Here is a 23,253-nt window from a genome sequence, read left to right on the forward strand (position 1 = left end):
AGGAGCAGAAGGTGTTGACAAGCAGTTTCGATGAAGGATTCACTGTAAATGCTCACGAGACAAGTTTTCGAGCGGTTTTGATATAGCAGATAAATAAAGTACAAGTAAATAAAATGCGAGAGTAATAATTGCAGCGAGTGGCCCAATCCTTTTAGCACAAAGGACAAGCCGGTTTGTTTACTTATAATGACCAAACGTTCTTGAGGACACACGGGGATTTTAGTCTAGTGCTTTCGCTTCATATAGTTGATTAATCTTCATTGTTTTGATAAGTGTTGTGTGGGTGAACCTACCACGAGGGGCCGCCACCATAGGGCGGCGCGGCCCAGGCCTTGGCCGCGCCGACCTGTGGTGTGGGGCCCTCGTGTGGCCCCCCACGTTGCCCTTCCGCCTACTTATAGCCTCCATCGCGAAACCCCCAGTACCGAGAGCCATGATACGGAAAACCTTCCAGAGACGCCGCCGCCGCCCTATCCCATCTCGGGGGATTCAGGAGATCGCCTCCGGCACCCTGCCGGAGAGGGGATTCATCTCCCGGAGGACTCTACACCGCCATGGTCGCCTCCGGAGTGATGAGTGAGTAGTTCACCCCTGGACTATGGGTCCATAGCAGTAGCTAGATGGTCGTCTTCTCCTAATTGTGCTTCATTGTTGGATCTTGTGAGCTGCCTAACATGATCAAGATCATCTATCTGTAATACTATATGTTGTGTTTGTCGGGATCCGATGGATAGAGAATACTATGTCATGGTGATTATCAATCTATTGTTTATGTGTTGTTTATGATCTTGCATGCTCTCCGTTATTAGTAGAGGCTCTGGCCAATATTTTGCTCTTAACTCCAAGAGGGAGTATTTATGCTCGATAGTGGGTTCATGCCTTCATTGACACCGGGACGATGACGAGAAAGTTCTAAGGTTGTGATGTGCTGTTGCAACTAGGGATAAAACATTGATTCTATGTCTAAGGATGTAGTTGTCGATTACATTACGCACCATACTTAATGCAATTGTCTGTTGCTTTGCAACTTAATACCGAATGGGGTTCGGATGATAACCTCGAAGGTGGACTTTTTAGGCATAGATGCCAGTTGGATGGCGGTCTATGTACTTTGTCGTAATGCCCAGATTAAATCTCACTATATTTATCATATCATGTATATGCATTGTTATGCCCTTCTCTATTTGTCAATTGCCCGACTGTAATTTGTTCACCCAACATGCTTTTATCTTATGGGAGAGACACCTCTAGTGAACTGTGGACCCCGGTCCTATTCTTTACATCGCATACAATCTACTTGCAATACTTGTTTTACTATTTTCTTGCAAACAATCATCTTCCACACAATACGGTTAATCCTTTGTTACAGCAAGCCGGTGAGATTGACAACCTCACTCGTTTCGTTGGGGCAAAGTACTTGGGTTGTGTTGTGCAGGTTCCACGTTGGCGCCGGAATCCCTGTTGTTGCGCCGCATCACATTTCGCCACCATCAACCTTCAACGTGCTTCTTGACTCCTATTGGTCCGATTAAACCTTGGTTTCTTACTGAGGGAAACTTGCCACTCGTGCGCATCATACCTTCCTCTTGGGGTTCCCAACGGACGTGTACATCTACGCGCATCAAGCACAATTTTCGGCGCCGTTGCTCGGGGAGATAAAGACACGCTGCAAGGGAGTCTCCACTTCTCAATCTCTTTACTTTGTTTTTGTCTTGCTTTATTTTATTTACTACTTTGTTTGCTGCACCTAAACAAAACACAAAAAAATTAGTTGCTAGTTTTACTTTATTTACTGTCTTGCTCTCTATATCAAAAACACAAAAAAATTAGTTACTTGCATTTAGTTTACTTTTGTTATCATGTCTAGTTCTGTACTTGTTACTTCTTCACCTGAGGAATTAGTTTTTACTTTTAAACAATGGGATGAGGAAAGTTTTAAAGATGCTTGGTCTAGGATTTTTACTTCTTATCGTAAAACTGAACCTCAAATGACTCTAAGTTTGCTCCTTAGTAATTTTTATTTTGGTCTTATGATTCGCTATAGATATGCCTTGGATGCTCTAGTGGGAGGAGATTTCCTTCATTGTAATGGGGATCAAGCTTTTAATGCCATAAAGAAGTTGGTTGCATCACATGATTCAGCTAATAACTTTGATTCAGCCCTTATTAGCATTTATAATAGATTAAACACTCTTGAAACAAGTGCATCTCGCCTAAATGAAAATTATGGATATATTCGTAGCCATCTTGATCAAGTTTTAGTGAACTGTGAACCTTCATTGTGGAATCCTACTATTAAAATTGTCATAGGTAATCGAACTCTTCATGCTAATTGTGATATTATGACTGAATTTTGCCTAATGCCTGAGAGTATTCATAAATCATTGAAACTTTGGGAATTCTCTGAAGGGGGAGAAGGAATAACTCTTATTGATAACTCTGTTATAATTCCCAAAGGGATAGCTGCGGGTGTGCATACAACCATTCTTGGGATAACAATATCCATTGATTACCTTGTCATTGAATGCGTAGGAACAGGACAAATCACACTCGGAAGATCCCTGCTGAAACTGTTGGGAGCAGTCATAGACGTGAGAGAAGGCACCTTAAATTTCACCTCTACACCCGGGGGTAGCCATACATTCACTAAGCCAAAGAGTAAGAAAGAGGACAAGAAAGGTAAAGGTAAAACCCAAGGTAATGTCAATGTTTCATCTCTCGATAATACTTGATTTGCACTTTCTAAGCCTAGCTGAAAGGCGTTAAAGAAAAGCGCTTATGGGAGACAACCCATGTTTTTACTACAGTAATTTGTTTTATATTTGAGTCTTGGAAGTTGTTTACTACTGTAGCAAACTCTCCTTATCATGTTTTTGTGCCAAGTAAAGTTTCTATGTTATAGTTGATGTTATATTTGGGATCGCTGCGCAGAAACAGCATTGCTGTCCGTCACGAATCTGGGCACAAGTCTCTGTAGAAAATTCGAAAAAATCTGCCAATTTACGAGCGTGATCCTCAGATATGTACGCAACTTTCATTAGTTTTGAGTTTTTCCATTTGAGCAAGTCTGGTGCCACTTTAAAATTCGTCTTTACGGACTGTTCTGTTTTTGACAAATTCTGCCTTTTATTTCGCATTGCCTCTTTTGCTATGTTGGATAAATTTCTTTGATCCATTAATGTCCAGTAGCTTTATGCAATGTCCAGAAGTGAAAATAATGATTGTGTCACCTCTGAATGTGTGAATTATTAATTGTGCACTAACCCTCTAATGAGTTTGCTTGAAGTTTGGTGTGAAGGAAGTTTTCAAGGGTCAAGAGAGGAGTATGATATACTATGATCAAGAGGAGTGAAAGCTCTAAGCTTGGGGATGCCCCCGTGGTTCATCCCTGCATATTTTAAGAAGACTCAAGCGTCTAAGCTTGGGGATGCCCAAGGCATCCCCATCTTCATCGACAACATCATCGAGTTCCTCCCCCGAAACTATATTTTTATTCAGTCACATCTTGTGTTCTTTGCTTGGAGCGTCGGTTTGTTTTTGTTTTTGTTTTTGTTTGAATAAAATGGATCCTAGCATTCACTTTGTGGGAGAGAGACACGCTCCGCTGTTGCATATGGACAAATATGTCCTTAGGCTTTACTCATAATGTTCAAGGCGAAGTTTCTTCTTCGTTAAATTGTTATATGGTTGGAATTGGAAAATGCTACATGTAGTAATTCTAAAATGTCTTGGATAATGTGATACTTGGCAATTGTTGTGCTCATGTTTAAGCTCTTGCATCATATACTTTGCACCCATTAATGAAGAAATACATAGAGCTTGCTAAAATTTGATTTGCATATTTGGTCTCTCTAAGGTCTAGATAATATCTAGTATTGAGTTTTGAACAACAAGGAAGACGGTGTAGAGTCTTATAATGTTTACAATATGTCGTTTATGTGAGTTTTGCTGCACCGTTTCATCCTTGAGTTTGCTTCAAATAACCTTGCTAGCCTAAACCTTGTATCGAGAGGGAATACTTCTCATGCATCCAAAATCTTTGAGCCAACCACTATGCCATTTGTGTCCACCATACCTACCTACTACATGGTATTTCTCCGCCATTCCAAAGTAAATTGCTTGAGTTCTACCTTTAAAATTCCATCATTTACCTTTGCAATATATAGCTCATGGGACAAAATAGCCTTAAAAACTATCGTAGTATTGAATATGTACTTATGCACTTTATCTCTTATTAAGTTGCTTGTTGTGCGATAACCATGCTTCTGGGAACGCCATCAATTACTCTTTATTGAATATCATGTGAGTTGCTATGCATGTCCGTCTTGTCCGAATGAGAGATCTGCCACCTTAATGATTGGAGCATGCATATTGTTAGAGAAGAACATTGGGCCGCTAACTAAAGCCATGAATCATGGTTGAAGTTTCAGTTTTGGACATATATCCTCAATCTCATATGAGAATAATAATTATTGCTACATGCTTATGCATTAAAGAGGAGTCCATTATCTCGTTGTCCATGTTGTCCCGGTATGGATGTCTAAGTTGAGAATAATCAAAAGCGAGAAATCCAAAATGCGAGCTTTCTCCTTAGACCTTTGTATAGGCGGCATGGAGGTACCCCTTTGTGACACTTGGTTGAAACATGGCATTGCAAAGATCCGGTAGTCCAAGCTAAGTAGGACAAGGTGCGGGCACTATTAGTATACTATGCATGAGGCTTGCAACTTGTAAGATATAATTTACATAACTCATATGCTTTATTACTACCGTTGACAAAATTGTTTCATGTTTTCAAAATAAAAGCTCTAGCACAAATACAGCAATCGATGCTTTCCTCTTTGAAGGACCTTTCTTTTACTTTTATTGTTGAGTCGGTTTACCTATCTCCCTCCACCTTAAGAAGCAAACACTTGTGTGAACTGTGCATTGATTCCTACATACTTGCATATTGCACTTGTTATATTACTTTATGTTGACAATATCCATGAGATATACATGTTATAAGTTGAAAGCAACCGCTGAAACTTAATCTTCTTTTGTGTTGCTTCAACACCTTTACTTTGATTTATTGCTTTATGAGTTAACTCTTATGCAAGACTTATTGATGCTTGTCTTGAAGTACTATTCATGAAAAGTCTTTGCTTTATGATTCAGTTGTTTACTCATGTCATTACCATTGTTTTGATCGCTGCATTCATTACATATGTTTACAATAGTATGATCAAGATTATGATGGCATGTCACTTCAGAAATTATCTTTGTTATCGTTTTACCCGCTCGGGACGAGCGAAACTAAGCTTGGGGATGCTGATACGTCTCCAACGTATCGATAATTTCTTATGTTCCATGCTACTTTATTGATGATACCTACATGTTTTATGCACATTATATGTCGTATTTACGCATTTTCCGGAACTAACCTATTAACAAGATGCCGAAGAGCCGATTCTTGTTTTACTGCTGTTTTTGGTTTCAGAAATCCTAGTAAGGAAATATTCTCGGAATTGGACGAAATCAACGCCCGGGGTCCTATTTTTGCCACGAAGCTTCCGGAAGACCGAAGAGGAGTCGAAGTGGGGCCACGAGGGGCCGCCACCATAGGGCGGCGCGGCCTGGGCCTTGGCCGCGCCGACCTGTGGTGTGGGGCCCTCGTGTGGCCCCCTACGTTGCCCTTCCGCCTACTTATAGCCTCCGTCGCGAAACCCCCGGTACCGAGAGCCACGATACGGAAAACCTTCCGGAGACGCCGCCGCCGCCTATCCCATCTCGGGGGATTCGGGAGATCGCCTCCGGCACCCTGCCGGAGAGGGGATTCATCTCCCGGAGGACTCTACACCGCCATGGTCGCCTCCGGAGTGATGAGTGAGTAGTTCACCCCTGGACTATGGGTCCATAGCGGTAGCTAGATGGTCGTCTTCTCCTAATTGTGCTTCATTGTTGGATCTTGTGAGCAGCCTAACATGATCAAGATCATCTATCCGTAATACTATATGTTGTGTTTGTCGGGATCCGATGGATAGAGAATACTATGTTATGGTGATTATCAATCTATTGTTTATGTGTTGTTTATGATCTTGCATGCTCTCTGTTATTAGTAGAGGCTCGGCCAAGTTTTTACTCTTAACTCCAAGAGGGAGTATTTATGCTCGATAGTGGGTTCATGCCTTCATTGACACCGGGACAACGACGAAAGTTCTAAGGTTGTGATGTGTTGTTGCCACTAGGGATAAAACATTGATTCTATGTCTAAGGATGTAGTTGTCGATTACATTACGCACCATACTTAATGCAATTGTTTGTTGCTTTGCAACTTAATACCGAATGGGGTTCGGATGATAACCCGAAGGTGGACTTTTTAGGCATAGATGCGGTTGGATGGCGGTCTATGTACTTTGTCGTAATGCCCGGATTAAATCTCACTATATTTATCATATCATGTATATGCATTGTTATGCCCTTCTCTATTTGTCAATTGTCCGACTCGTAATTTGTTCACCCAACATGCTTTTATCTTATGGGAGAGACACCTCTAGTGAACTGTGGACCCCGGTCCTATTCTTTACATCGCATACAATCTACTGCAATACTTGTTTTACTGTTTTCTTGCAAACAATCATCTTCCACACAATACGGTTAATCCTTTGTTACAACAAGCCGGTGAGATTGACAACCTCACTGTTTCGTTGGGGCAAAGTACTTGGGTTGTGTTGTGCAGGTTCCACGTTGGCGCCGGAATCCCTGTTGTTGCGCCGCATCACATTTCGCCACCATCAACCTTCAACGTGCTTCTTGACTCCTACTGGTCCGATTAAACCTTGGTTTCTTACTGAGGGAAACTTGCCACTGTGCGCATCATACCTTCCTCTTGGGGTTCCCAACGGACGTGTACATCTACGCGCATCAGCACTCTAATCCCCTTGCCAAACAAACCTTCCAAGAGCGGCTCCCATGAAGGACGTCATCTCTACCAGCAAGGTAGATCATCCCCCTTCTCTTTTGTTTACACATGTATTTTAGTTTTATTATGGATGACACTCCCCCCAACCTTTGCTTTCACAAGCCATGACTAACCGAATCCTCGGGTGCCTTCCAACATTTCTCATACCATGGAGGAGTGTCTATTGCAAAATTAAGTTGCTTACTGATAAATCAGGGCAAAACATGTGAAGAGAATTATTAATGAAAGTTATTAAATGGGGCTGGGAACCCCGTTGCCAGCTCTTTTTGCAAATTATTGGATAAGCGGATGTGCCACTAGTCCATTGGTGAAAGTCCGCCCAACAAGATTGAAAGATAAAACACCACCTACTTCCTCATGAGATATAAAACATTGACACAAATAAGGAGTAATATAGTTTGAATTATTTAAAGGTAGCACATGAAGTATTTACTTGGAGTGGCGCAAAATACCACATAGTAGGTAGTTATGGTGGACACAAATGGCATGGGTTTGGTCTAAGGTTACGGATGTATGAGAAGCATTCCCTCTCAATACAGGTCTTTGGCTAGCAAGGTTGGGTAGCAAGCATAAAGGTTGAGGGAAACAAACAAATATACATGTGATAGAAACAATCATGCATCTTTCTCATAAGCACAAGCAATTTTAACATCGAATACTAAACTCATTAGCAGAAAGATAATAAAGTAATATATCTACATGTATTTCCCTTTTCTATTTAAACATCAAGGTGTTGTTGCTATTGACCAATGCTAAGTTTGCCAAAACCAAATAGATTTACTTGATGCTCCCAAAGTGATATCAATACTAATGTCAAGAGTAATCATATAACAGAAATTTGCAACTAAAATAAGGTGTGCAAAAAGTAAATGATAAGACTTCTCATTAATATTCCATAACGATAACTCACACCAACGGATACATAGATAACCAACTAAGAGAGAGATACTTCCACACTGCAAACCATCTTATATGATAACTTCCCTACTCATGATATGACACTACTTGATAGTAAAAAGATAAAGATAGTGATGATGTGATACCGCGGCACTCCCCCAAGCTTGGAACAAACCAAGGGAATGCCAATACCGATGATGAATTACTCCTTTGGTGGTGATGGTGGTGGATTCTTCTCGTCATCAGACTTCCAAGGAAGAGGCTCTCCATCAACAAACGATGTCTTGGTCTCAGGAATCCTGAAACTAGCAGCATAGTTAATGCGTTTAAACCTGTTTTCAGTACTCGACGGCTTTGATTCCCAACATCATAAAGTTGTTCGCCCTGAAGTTGGTTGGTCAGTGTTGTGAAGTGAGAGCGATATCGCCCCACTAGGCTTTGCTTGGGTCTCCTTCTCGTGTTCACCAATAAGTTCGGACACAGTGCGTGGAAGATGTCCACTTCACGCTCAGCCATCTTCTTGTAGGTGAAGACCTCTTGTTCTAGTTTATCCATCCTGTCCTCCAAGCTTCCTTCTTCCTTAGGTCCCCGAACATCTTCTATCTGCAACTCTCCATCTACGAGCAGCAATTCCTTGGGATGCATCTTCAACTCGTTCATGTATGGGTTGACGACGTTCTCAAAGAAGTTGTCCTTCGGAGGTTCCGACGAAGACATGGTGGCTCTAGATCTGAAAACAATATCTGGCAGAAACAACTCGAAACAAAACAAGACGAGAAAACGATATACGGACCTCTTGGGATTGGGGGGATTATATAGCAAATGTTTTTACGACAAAAGGAAGGTTCCAGGCCGAAAACGAGTGGAAACGGGACACCGAGGGGCTGTCCCCATAGGGCGGCGCGGCCAGGGTGGGGCCCGCGCCGGCCTATGGGGGCACGCCCTCGTGCGTCGCCTCCACTCCGTTTCGATCTCGTAATTTTTCATATTTTCCATAAACAACAGAAATATTGTTCGGAAAGTTAAACGCAGACTTTTTATTACTAAAACTGTTACCTATTCAAAGTCGAACTCTGCAGAACTGTCAATTTGATCTTTGATGAAAGCTTCCGGAGTCATTACTTGAATAACATCAATATCTTCATTATAAGAATCTCCAGAAATATAATGCTTGAGTCTTTGTCCATTCACTACTTATGTGGCATTACCTTGCAGAGAACTAATTTTAATTGCCCCTGAACGATACACCTCCTCAATAACATATGGTCCTTCCCATTTTGAGAGTAATTTCCCTGCAAAAATCCGAGACGAGACCGATACAATAGGACTTTATCGCCAACATTAAATTCTCTTTTAATAATTCTTCTATCATGCCACTTCTTAACTTTCTCCTTAAAAAGTTTAGCATTTTCATAAGCTTCACTTCTCCATTCATCTAAAGAACTCAATTGTAGCAACCTCTTCTTACCGGCAAGTTTAAAATCCTTATTAAGTTCTCTTACAGCCCAATAAGCTTTGTGCTCTAATTCTAAAGGTAGATGACAAGCTTTTCCATAAACCATTTTATAAGGAGACATTCCCATAGGATTTTTATAAGCTGTTCTATACGCCCACAATGCTTCCTTTAACTTACTAGCCCAATTCTTTCTAGATTTATTAACAGTCTTTCCCAAGATAGATTTAATTTCTCTATTTGATAATTCTACTTGCCCACTAGTTTGAGGATGATAAGCTGAAGCAATTCTATGATTAATACCATATTTAGCAAGAGTTTTTCTAAAACCACCATGAATAAAGTGAGAACCTCCATCAGTCATAATATATCTAGGTACTCCAAATCTAGGAAAAATAACATCTAAAAGCATTTTTAAAGAGGTCTCACCATCAGCACTTTTTGTAGGTATGGCTTCTACCCATTTAGTAACATAATCAATAGCGACAAGTATATGAGTGTTACCTTCTGAAGAAGGGAAAGGACCCATGAAGTCAAATCCCCAACAATCAAATGGTTCAATAACAAGAGTATGATTCATAGGCATTTCATTGCGTCTAGAGATATTACTAACTCTTTGACATTCATCACAAGATAAGATAAACTTCCTTGCATCTTAAAAAAGTGTTGGCCAATAAAAACCTGATTGTAGAACCTTTTGCGCGGTTCTATCTCCGGCGTGATGTCCTCCATAAACACTACCATGACACTTACTCAATATCTCTTGTTGTTCATATTCTGGGACACATCTTCGCATAATACCATCCACTCCTTCTTTATATAAGTGTGGGTCATCCCAAAAATAATGTCTCAAATCATAAAAGAATTTCCTCCTTTGCTGAGCTGAAAAGGTTGGAGGCAAGTACTTCGAAACAATAAAGTTAGCATAATCAGCATACCAAGAAAGGTACATCTTTTTGAAGAAGATTAGTAAGAGGCTTTGAAATTTTAGAGAAATCTTTAATAAATCTCCTATAAAAACCAGCATGACCAAGAATACTACGAATACCTTTAACATCCGTAGGATAGGGCATCTTCTCAATTGCTTCAACTTTAGCTCTATCAACTTCAATACCTCTCTCAAAAAATTTATGTCCCAATACAATTCCTTCATTAACCATAAAGTGGCATTTCTCCCAATTAAGAACAAGGTTAGTTTCTTCACATCTCTGCAAAACTTTATCAAGGTTTCGCAAGCAATTATCAAAAGAATTCCCATAGACAGAAAAATCATCCATGAATACCTCAACAATCTTTTCACAAAAGCCATGAAAAATAGCAGACATGCATCTTTGGAAAGTAGCAGGAGCATTACATAAACCAAAAGGCATACGCCTATAAGCATAAGTTCCATAGGGACAAGTGAAAGTGGTTTTCTCTTGATCTTTAGCTCTAACAGCAATTTGTGAAAACCCAGAATATCCATCAAGAAAGCAGAAATGAGTATTTTTAGACAACCTTTCTAACATTTGATCAATAAAAGGTAAAGGGTAATGATCTTTCTTAGTAACTTTATTAACTTTTCGAAAATAAATGCACATTCTATACCCTACAACTACTCTTTGAGGAATAAGCTCATCATTATCATTAGGCACAACAGTTATTCCTCCCTTCTTAGGAACACAATGCACAGAACCCATCTACTATCAGCAATAGGATATATAATACCTGCTTCAAGAAGTTTTAATACCTCATTTCTTACCACATCCTTCTTCTTGGGAATTAGACGACGCTGATGTTCAACAACAGGTTTTGCATCATCTTCTATATTGATGGCATGTTGGCAAATAGCGGGAGAAATCCCCTTCAAGTCATCAAGAGTGTAGCCAATAGCTCCTCGGTGTTTCTTCAATATTTCCAATAACCTTTCTTCCTCAATATCTGAAAGCTTAGCACTAATAATAACAGGATATGTTTTCTTATCATCAATATAAGCATACTTAAGATTATCAGGTAATAGTTTCAAATCAAATACATGATCTTCCTTAGGTGGTGGTGTTACACCTAGATCTTCAACAGGTAAGTCATGTTTAAGAATAGGTTGACGAAGGAAAATTTCATCAAGCTCATCCCTTTCTTCCCTAAAAGCTTCACTCTCACTATTCTCCAAATTTTGCTGCAAAGGATTATTAGGAGCAAGAGCAATAGATGCACACTGTTCAACTCTAAAATCATCATTAGGCAAATCAGCTTTATAAGGAGTTTTGGCAAATTTAGAGAAGTTAAACTCATAAGATTCACCAGCAAATTTAGTAACAATTTTCTCTTTCTTGCAATCTATAATAGCTCCACAAGTATTCAGAAAAGGTCTACCAAAAATAATAGGACAAGACTTACTAGCGGCAGAACCAAGTACTAAAAAGTCAGCAGGATATTTAATCTTACCACATAGAACTTCCACATCTCGAACAATACAATTGGGAGAGATAGTTTCTCTATTAGCTAGCCTAATAACCACATCAATATCTTCAAGTTCACAAGAACCAATTTCATGCATGATCTCCGTGTAGAGCTCATAAGGAATGGCACTAATACTTGCACCAATATCGCATAAACCATAATAGCAATGATCACCAATTCGAACAGAGAGCACAGGAACACTGGCTTTCCTAGACTTATTAGGATGCGAAACAATATTAGAATCATCTTTATAGAAAATAATATGACCATCTTCCACATTTTCAGTCACAAGATCTTTAACTATTGCAACAGCAGGTTCAACCTTTATTTGCTCCTCAGGTTCTATAGGTTTCTTTGCACTTTTATTAACTACACTAGTTATAACAGAATACTCCTTCATTTTAGCAGGAAAAGGAGTTTTTTCAATATAAGCTTCAGGAAGAACATGATCAACAGTTTTAATTTCAATACATTTACCTTTAGGTGAATCAGTTTTATCTTTATAAGGTTCATGATACTTATCAAAATTCTTCCTAGGCAATTCAAAATGAGAGGCAAAGGCTTTATAAATATTTGCAACAACTTGAGAGTCAAGACCATATGTAGCACTTCTATTACGATATTCATCAGTATCCATAAAAGTTTCAATGCATTCATAATCATAATTTATACCTGACACTGTACCTTTGTCATTCTCCCATCCTTCAGTATTTTCTTGGATTCGATCAAGAAGGTCCCATTTAAACTCTTCTTTATTGCATGTGAATGATCCAGAACAAGCAGTATCCAGCAAGGTTTTATCTTGAAAAGAAAGTCTTGCATAGAAATTATCAATGATAATATTACCAGGAAGCTCATGAAAGGGGCATTTGAGCATTAAAGACTTCAATCTCCCCACGCTTGGGCAATACTCTCTCCATCATGAGGCCAGAAATTATATATACGGTTTCGGTCTTTGTGAATTTCACTTGGAGGATAGAATTTAGAATAAAATAGAGGCACAATATCCTTCCAATCAAGAGAACGCCCATTCTTCAGCAGTTTATACCAATGCGCCGCTTTACCAGATAGCGACATAACAAATAATTTCTTCCTAACTTCATCCATTGAAATACCTGCATACTTGAATAACCCACATAATTCATGTAAAAACAGTAAATGATCTCCAGGATGAACAGTTCCATCCCCTTCATAGCGGTTATCCACAACACGTTCAATAATTTTCATATGTATTTAATATGGTATTACTTCCTCACCTGGCGCCTCATCCACTACCGTTGCAGTAGTAGTAGATTTCCCAAATAGAAATTCAAGGGAGGATCTCTCCATAATGACTTATAGCAGCAGGCAGAAACAAAATCAGCACGTACAGTAAAAGTTCCCTTACATATTCCACTTACCAATAGCGCTTCACTCCCCAGCAACGGCGCCAGAAAATAGTCTTGATGACCCACAAGTATAGGGGGTGTATCGTAGTACTTTCGATAAATAAGAGTGTCGAACCCAACGAGGAGCAGAAGGTGTTGACAAGCAGTTTCGATGAAGGATTCACCGTAAATGCTCACGGACAAGTTTTCAGGGGGTTTTGATATAGCAGATAAATAAAGTACAAGTAAATAAAATGCGAGAGTAATAATTGCAGCGAGTGGCCCAATCCTTTTTAGCACAAAGGACAAGCCGGTTTGTTTACTTATAATGACCAAACGTTCTTGAGGACACACAGGGATTTTAGTCCAGTGCTTTCGCTTCATATAGTTGATTAATCTTCATTGTTTTGATAAGTGTTGTGTGGGTGAACCTATGCTAATGCACCGCCCTTCCTAGGACTAATACACACTTGTGATTATACCCCTTGCAAGCATCCGCAAATACAAGAAAGTAATTAAGATAAATCTAACCACAACCTTAAACTCTAAGATCCTAATATCCCTCCTGCACCGATATACTAACGGGTGTTTAGGTTGCTGTCACTCCGGCAACCCCACAATTAGCAAACGAATACAAGATGCACTCCCCTAGGCCCATAAAGGTGAAGTATCATGTAGTCGACGTTCACATGACACCACTAGAAGAATAACACCACAACTTAAATATCAAACCATTAAATATTACTCAACATAGTTCACTACTAACATTTAGACTTCACCCATGTCCTCAAGAACTAAACGAACTACTCACGAGACATCATATGGAACATAATCAGAGGTGATATGATGATGAATAACAATCTGAACATAAACCTTGGTTCAATGGTTCACTCAATAGCATCAATAACAAGTAGTAATCAACACCGGGAAAGTTTCCCCTATCAAACAATCAAGATTTAACCCTAGATGTTACAGCGGTGACGAGATGCAGCGGTGGAGATGGCGGTGTAGATGGTGGAGATGATGATGATGATCCCAATGATGTCCAGCTCGATGATGGTGGCGATGGCGTCGATTTCCCCCTCCGGGAGGGAATTTCCCTGGCGGATTCCTGCCCGCCGGAGAGCTCTTTTCTCTCTGGTGTCTCTCCGCCCCGCAGAGGCGGCTATGTCTATTCTCCGTATCCCCCTGTGCCTTTGGTTTTCGAGACGAAGAAGTACGCGAAGGAGAGGCGGCCGAAGGGGGCTGTGGGCCCCCTCCCCACAAGGCGGCGCGGCCAGGCCTAGGCCCGCACCGGCCTATGGGGGGGCCATGGCGGCCCTCCTCGGTCCCTCCTTTTGGCTGGCTTCGTCTTCTGGAAAAATAGGATGTTCTGTATAGTTTCCGTCAATTGTTGATCTTCAGAAATATGGTGTCCTGACGGTGCTTTTTTCCAGCAGAATCCTGACTCCGGTGAATAATTCTCCAATAATCATGAAACATGCAAAATAGATGAAATAACAAAAGTATCATCTCTAAATATGAAATATATCAATGAATAACAGCAATTTATGATATAAAATAGTGATGCAAAATGGACGTATCACTTATGCAACTATGCGTCAGAAGAACTGGTATGAAGACATTGAGAGGGATGATGAGATAGAGGACAAGCGCTTCTGGTGCTTGGAGCAGGAGTTCAAGGATATATATGAACCCATGAAGAAAGTGAGACCAATGCAAGCAATCAATGTGGAGAAACTGGCTGTCAATGATCATTTTGAGGATGCCATCTGGGTGACTGGTAGGATGGGTTTGTAGGATCTGATGAAGATGCAGTGTGACTAAAGTCCAGAGTTGATTAAGCAATTCTTTGCTACACTGGCCTTCAAGAAAGATGTTGAGCGCACTATGGAATGGATGTCTGGCTCCACCCATTGTGAGGCAACCTTGCGCCGGTTTGCTTCTATTTTGGACTTCCAACAGAAGGTGGTATCCGCCTCCATGGTCCTAAGAAGACGGATAAAAATGTGCTTTTTGATCTCTATGACTCGTCTGGAGCAGTTGGTTCTACCAAGGGGATTCTTCCCATCTATGGTCAGGTGCTCCGTTTCTTTCGAGCCACCATTGCTCCAAGTGGTGGAAACAATGATGCAATCCGTGGAGCTCTTGTGGATCTTATGCACCTCAACTTTAAGTGTGCTCGTGATTGTAGTGAGGATCAAGACTTCTCTCTTGATATCATGGACTTCATCTTTAATGAGATTCATGATGCCATGGTCTCCCAGACCACCATGCCATATGCACCATATATCCAGCTCCTCATCAACAACTCTTTGGCTATGGATGAAGACTTGAGTCGGTTCCCGAAGGAGAAGCACACTGTCAAGAAGGCTTACAAGAAGAAGCCAGTTCCCCATGCTACACCTGCTCCTGACTCCTTTATGGGAGATGCCCGCTCTAGTGGCTTTGCCCCTGCTCGCCATGTTGATATTCCTGTGATGAAGAAGCATGTGAAGAAGCTTAGTTGGTTTCAGCGCCACATTCTGTGCATGAACATTGATATTCACAAGGAGAACTATGAGGCCAGCTGACAGCGTTCTGATATTCAGCATACTCAGGCGGTCATTCTTCACAAGCTCAGTGGTGAGCAAGGATCTCCGCCTCAGCCTCCAGTTCACCCAGGTTACAGTGGGTGGCACTATTCTCAGGTTCCGTGGAATGATCTTGAGGAATGCATTCAGAGGGCCAACTACACTCGCAGCTCTCCTCCTGCCGCTGACACTGAAGATGAAGAGGAGTACCAGACCGAAGACGAAGAGGGCTCCGAGTGATCTCCTTGGGGGCGAGTAGCATCGCACTTTTCCGTTTTTGGCGTCTCGATGCCAAAGGGGGAGAAGTGTTCTATTAGGTTCTCTCTACGGGATTTGCATGGTAGTTAGGGCACAAGCATATGCGTTTATCATTCCTTTATTGCTTGTGTCCTTCTTTATGTCGTTTATTTGAACTATTTGGCTTGTTGGTTTGTTCGTTCAAAACTATGTGATATATCTGGTTGTGAGACATCATGTTAAGGATTTCGGATTTCTATGTGTTGAGACCAAGGTTTATTATATGGTGTGTGATGTTATATATCTGGTATTATATACCTCCATATGGGTATGATTTCTATCACCTTGTCTCAACTTCATATTTGTCTATGTCTCTTGTTTGAGCTCATGTTGGATATCTCTTGTGTTGAGGCACCTCACACCTATATGTTGTGTATTTGTATTCAAATGGAAATTACTTGTATGCACACATGTAGGGGGAGTGCCTATATGTTTTGCCAACATGCTTGCTCTCTATAATGCTTTTATTGCAAATCCGTATATTGTCATCAAACACCAAAAAGAGGGAGATTGAAAGAACATCTCTTATAATATGTTTTGTGTGTTTGATGTCAATGTATGTGATACACTAATGTTCGATGAAGTGGTGCAGGGATTATATAGATACATGAATATGAGTGACTTGTGTGGAAAAACGAGTCAAAAGAAAGCTGAAAAAGATTCACCAGGCCGGATAATCCGGGCCGGATATTTGCAAAATATCCGGCCCCCAAAATTTGGCTAAGGACTCGAGGCGATGTGGCTCAGTACTTCCCTGGGCATAGGCCGGATTTTTGGCCGGACATTTGGCCGGAATTTCCCCAAGGCCGGATAATTCGGGCCGGATATTTGCGAAATATCCGGCCCCCAAAATTTGGCTAAGGACCAGAGGCGACGCGGCTCAGTAAGGCCCTGGACATGGGCCGGACTTTTGGCCGGATTTTCCCCAGAGCCGGATTTTTGGTGGGGGGCGGATTATCCGGCCCCAACTTAGGCCGGATTATCCGGCCCTCGAAAGTCTCCAACGGCTGGATTTTTTTTTTTTGGGGGGGGGGGGTATTTATACCCCCCTTCTTCTACCTTCCTCCTTGTTCAATCATTGACCAAAATTCTGCCAAGCCTCACCACCATTAGAGCCACCTCAAGAACACAAGATTTGCAAGATCTCCTCCCTCACCCAACCAAAGCTCTTGATCTTTGGAGATTCGAAGGAGAAGACACCGATCTACATCCTCACCGAAGCGATTTACATTTCCCCCTCATATGCTTGAGGGCCCCTTTGCTAGTGTTCCTCTTTGGATCCCTAGTTGTTTGTTGTTGATGTATTGTTGTTGATTGTTGTGTTGTTACAGATTTGGGAGCCTCCAATTTGATTGTGGATGTGTGCCCCAAGAACTTTGTAAAGGCCCGGTTTCCGCCTCGAGGAAATCCCTTAGTGGAAGTGGGCTAGGCCTTCGTGGCGTTGCTCACAGGAGATCTGAGTGAAGTCTTCGTGACTGTTGGTCTGGCTTTCGTAGCGACCACACTCCTCCGAACGTAGACGTACCTTCTTGCAAAGGAAGGGAACTACGGGAATCAACTCCGTGTCTCCGTGTGCTCCACTCTCGGTTACCTCTATCCTTTATCTCCTCTATATATTGCGTAGCCATATCTTGCTTAGTTGTTGACCTTGTCATATAGGTAAATTCACATAGTTGCATATCTAGAGAATTTACCTTTGTGTCAAGCCTAAATTGAAAAAGAACTAAAAATTGTCTAGCACCTATTCACCCCCCTCTAGGTGCGTCATACGATCCTTTCAGTGGCTTCAATTGGTCGTGGTCATCTTCGCTGCAAAAAAAAGAACACTTTGACAACACTAGCTGTCGGTGTCCTCGCCGAAATCGTCGGTGTGATAGTGCCTGCGGCAGAATGTCTTGTCGAATACCTTGACGGCCATCTCATTGTCGCCTTCATAGAGGAAGGTTAGCTGGAGGTTGTTGTCGCGGGTGAACTTGTCCCATCCGGTGTGCAGGTACATTTTACCCCGCCCATTGAACAAGACGTCAATAGACCACCGGCAAAAGCCGAAGAGGGCCTCCCGCAGCTGCAACTCGGCCGGCTCGGCGCCATCGACGAACTCGAAGAACTTGTCCATGAGCCTCTTGATACTAAGGGGGTCCTCGTCGATGCGGAGGATGAAATCGAAGAACCTCGCCTCCTCCGAAGACGATGACAGCACTAGTTCTCGAGCGTCAGATGCTGTTGTTGGCCAATAGAACCCTGCTCTGAAAGCTTTGGCTACAAGAGCCCTACTACTTGCATGATGACCACAAGTTCCTTCGTGTATCTCGCGCAATAGAACCTTTCCATCGGCAATGGCAATACACCTTTGAAAGATACCAAAGATGCTACGCTTATAAAGTTCACCATCCACTATAGTAAAGGCGTTAGACCGTCGCACGATACGCTTGGCCTCCATTGGATCATCCGGCAATCTTTGCTCCATTAAGTATGCTAGAAAAGGCTCAGTCCAAAGAGGTTCAAGGAGAAGGACTTGCTTTGTACGTTGTAGCGTAGGGCCTTCGACATCTTCCTGGAGCTTAGTTTCTGAACCAGCAGTCGACACTTTAGGAGGTGCCGAAGCCTTTTCCTTAATTGATCGTTGATAAATTACTTCATAGAAGACTCCATCTGGAATAGGGGAGCATGTGGACCCTATGTTGGCTAAATCATCGGCTTCCTCGTTGCTAGACCTGTCGATATGTTTTAGCTCGCTGATACGTCTCCAACGTATCTATAATTTTTGATGTTCCATGCTAGTTTTATGACAATACCTACATGTTTTGTTCACACTTTATATCGCTTTGATGCACTTTCTGGAACTAACCTATTAACAAGATGCCGAAGTGCCAGTTCCTGTTTTCTGCTGTTTTTGGTTCCAGAAATCCTACAAAGGAAATATTCTCGGAATTGGACGAAATCAACACCCAGTATCTTATTTTTCCCGGAAGCTTCCAGAGCACCGAAGAGGGGCCAGAGGGGAGCCAGGGGGGCCACACCCCACAAGGCGGCGCGGCCAAGGGGGGGGGGGCCTATGGTGTGGCTCCACCAGGACTCCCCCGAGGCTGCCCTTCCGCCTATATAAAGCCTCTGCCTCGAAAACCCTAAAACGATAAGCCACGATACGAGAAAAGTTCCAGAGCCGCCGCCATCGCGAAACTCCGTTTCGGGGGACAGAAGTCTCTGTTCCGGCACGCCGCCGGGACGGGGAAGTGCCCCCGGAAGGCATCTCCATCGACACCACCGCCATCTCCATCAACGCTGCTGTCTCCCATGATGAGGAGGGAGTAGTTCTCCCTCGAGGCTAAGGGCTCTACCGATAGCTATGTGGTTAATCTCTCTCTCATGTACTCCAATACAATGATCTCATGAGCTGCCTTACATGATTGAGATCCATATGATGAGCTTTGTATCACTATTAATCTATGTGTTACTCTAGTGATGTTATTAAAGTGGTCTATTCCTCCTTCATGATGTAACGGTGACAGTGTGTGCATCATGTAGTACTTGGCATAGGTTATGATTGTAATCTCTTGTAGATTATGAGTTAACTATTACTATGATAGTATTGATGTGATCAATTCCCCCTTTCATAGTGTAATGGTGACAGTGTGTATGCTATGTTAGTACTCGGTCTAAATTGCAAAGATCTATTATGCTCTAAAGGTTACTTAAATATGAATGCCGAATGTTGTGGAGCTTGTTTACTCCGGCTTGAGGGAGCTCTTGTAGCCCTACACAATGAATGGTGTTTGTTATCAAACAAGAGAGTGTATGTAGCACAAGTGAGGAGAAGTTATTAATTTATTATGTGATCAATGTTGAGAGTGTCCACTAGTGAAAGTAGGATCCCTAGGCCTTGTTTCCAAATACTGCAAACATCGCTTGTTTCATTGTTTTCTTGCATCTTTACTTCCCGCAATATTACCACCATCTATACCACATGTGTTTTACTATCTCTTCGCCAAACTAGTGCACCTATACATCTGACAAGTGTATTAGGTGTGTTGGGGACACAAGAGACTTCTTGTATCTTAATTGCAGGGTTGCTTGAGAGGACTATCTTTGACCTCTACCTCCCTAAGTTCGCTAAACCTTGGGTGATTCACTTAAGGGAAACTTGCTGCTGTTCTACAAACCTCTGCTCTTGGAGGCCCAACACTGTCTTCAAGAATAGAAGCACACGTAGACATCAAGCTATTTTCTGGCGCCGTTGCCTGGGAGGTAAGGTAAAAGGTATTCACATCCTCCGACTACTAAGCTATTTCCTAGCACTGTTGCCGGTGTGTGAGTGCTCGAAGGTATCTCCTTTAGATTCTGCAATTATATCTTTTTGTTTCTTGTTTTTATTTCACTAGTTAGGCTTAATGGAAAACAACAAAAAAATTAGAGATCTTTATGAACTTTATATTGAATTAGGACATGATGTGTTTGAAGAGAGAATTAAAAAACCCATGGAACTTTGTTTGCAAAATAGTTGTAGCAATGTTATTAGCATGAACTCTTTGGACACTATTATTGCTAATGCTATGGAAGAATTTAAGCTTGGGGAAGCTGGTTTTGAGGAGCATGATATTTTTAGTCCCCCAAGCATGGAGGAGAAAATTTACTTTGATGATACTTTACCTCCTATATATGATGTTTGCAATGATGAATATGATATTTTCAGTCCACCTACTATTGAGGAGAAAATTAATTATGATTACAATATGCCTCCTATATATGATGATTATGGTGATGAGAATAATAATGATAGCTATTTTATTGAATTTGCTCCCACTACAATTAATAGTAATGATTATGCTTATGTGGAGAGTAATAATTTTATGCATGTAGCTCATGACAAAAATGCTTTATGTGATAGTTATATTGTTGAGTTTGTTCATGATGCTACTGAAAGTTATTATGAGAGAGGGAAACATGGTTAGATGCATCTTAATAATATTAAGTTTCCCCTCTTTATGTTGAGAATCTTGAAATTGCGCTTGTGTTGCTTTTCTATGCTTGCCACTTTGTTCTTCATGAATTTATTTGTGTACAATATTCCTTTTCATAGGAAGTGGGTTAGTCTTAAATGTGTTTTGAATTTGCTTCTTGATGCTCTCTTTTGTTTCAACTCTTATTTCTTGCGCGAGCATCATTAAAATTGCTGAGCCCATCTTAATGGCTATAAAGAAAGCACTTCTTGGGAGATAACCCATGGTTTTATTTTGCTACTGTTTTGTTGTGTCTTGGAAGTTGTTACTACTGTAGCAACCTCTCCTTATCTTTATTTCCATGTATTGTTGTGCCAAGTAAAGTCTCTATGGTAAAGTTGATGCTAGATTTGGATTACTGCACAGAAACAAATTTGCTGTCTGTCACGAATTTGCGTAGAACTCTCTGTAGAAGAATCAAGAAAATCTGCCAATTTACGTGCGTGATCCTCAGATATGTACGCAACTTTCATTAGTTTTGAGTTTTTCCGTCTGAGCAAGTTAAGTGCCTCTGGAAAATTCGTCTTTACGGACTGTTCTGTTTTGACAGATTCTACCTTTTATTTCGCATTGCCTCTTTTGCTATGTTGAATGGATTTCTTTGTTCCATAAACTTTCAGTTGCTTTGTGCAATGTCTAGAAGTGTTAAGAATGATTATGTCACCTCTGAATGTATGAATTTTTGATTATGCACTAACCCTCTAATGAGTCTGCTTTAAGTTTGGTGTGGAGGAAGTTTTCAAGGGTCAAGAGAAGAGGATGATACAATATGATCAAGAAGAGTGAAGAGTCTAAGCTTGGGGATGCCCCGGTGGTTCATCCCTGCATATTTCAAGAAGACTCAAGCATCTAAGCTTGGGGATGACCCCCCGATAACCGGCACAACAAAAGAAGGGAAGATTTTCCGGATCGAAGGTACGGTCCGCAGCAGGTAGCCGCGGTGCAGGAAAATTCCGGCCCCAGCGGAAGCCAGAGGCAAAAAACCGGATCGCAGCCATGGGAGGGTCCTAAAAAACAATGGGTTGAAAAGAAAAAGTGGGGAGAGAAAAAAGATTGGCAGGAGCATATGAGGTACACCATGGAAGCGGCAATGGAGCAGCCGTGCAAGCTTCACACTCCACATCCATCGAAGCCGGCGAACCATTTGACAAAAGATTGCTCCTGGATCAAGCACTTGATGTTGAGAGGTGCGGCAAAAGATGCGCAAGCACATGGCTGTTCCACAGTACTGCCACCCTCGCATGACATGTTGCACCAGCATCCGTTACCACCACCACCACCGCTTACCGGGGCAAACTCCCTATCGGTACAACCTCAGCAGAACCAGCAAGTTCATCAGGTGGGAGATGGCAATGGGCAACCGCCACCGCCGACACCTTTAGGCCGGAATGTTCACAAGGATCCGCACTTGTGCTGCGTTGTGTTCGTTACTGAGCCAACCGACAGGCAGAGCGTGCATCGCCGTTCCATGGAAGTGAACGCCGTGATGCCGACAGTCCTGAGATACATGTTGTGGTCAGAGCAGGAAATCAGTTGGTCGTTCAAGGATCACCCTAAAATCATGCCTAACCCGGGTGGTTATGCTCTTGTCGTGGATCCAATCATGCATGGGCCGGAAACTCGAGTCAAGTTTAGCAAGGTGTTGATAGACAATGGAAGAACCATAAACATCATGTACAAGCATACAATGCTTACGCTGGGCATAACAGAAAACATGCTACAGCCAACTCACACAACATTCCACGGAATCGTTCCGGGCCTGTCATGTGCGCCTGTGGGAAAAGTCCGGGTGGATGTGTCATTTGGAGGACGTGACAATTGCCGGGTTGAAAACATTCTGTTTGAGGTGGTGGACCTAGAAAGTCCTTACCATGCACTGCTGGGGAGACCGGCACTGGCGGCATTCATGGCCTCAACTCATACGGCTTATCTCAAGATGAAGATGCCGGCACCTCGTGGACCCTTAACTGTGGTGGGGAACTACAAAGTCTCAATGGAAACCGCTTCCGCCGGATCGAATCTGGCTGAATCGCTGGTAATAGCGGAGGAAAAGAAAAGGATGCAAACTGCTGTGGCGCTGGCTCAATCCTCGCAGCTGAGCTTAGCGGCCATGAGTGGAAACTTGGGCACACCGGCATTCAAGCCGACAAAAGAAACAAAAGACATCGTGCTGGATCCAGCTTACCCGGAGCGCACCGTTCGTATCGGTGCCGGCCTCAATGAAGCATAGGAAAGCGCGCTCGTCAGCTTCCTCCGTGAAAATCGGAAT

The sequence above is a fragment of the Lolium rigidum genome, chromosome 1 (assembly GCF_022539505.1).
Source record: "Lolium rigidum isolate FL_2022 chromosome 1, APGP_CSIRO_Lrig_0.1, whole genome shotgun sequence".
NCBI lineage: Eukaryota > Viridiplantae > Streptophyta > Magnoliopsida > Poales > Poaceae > Lolium > Lolium rigidum.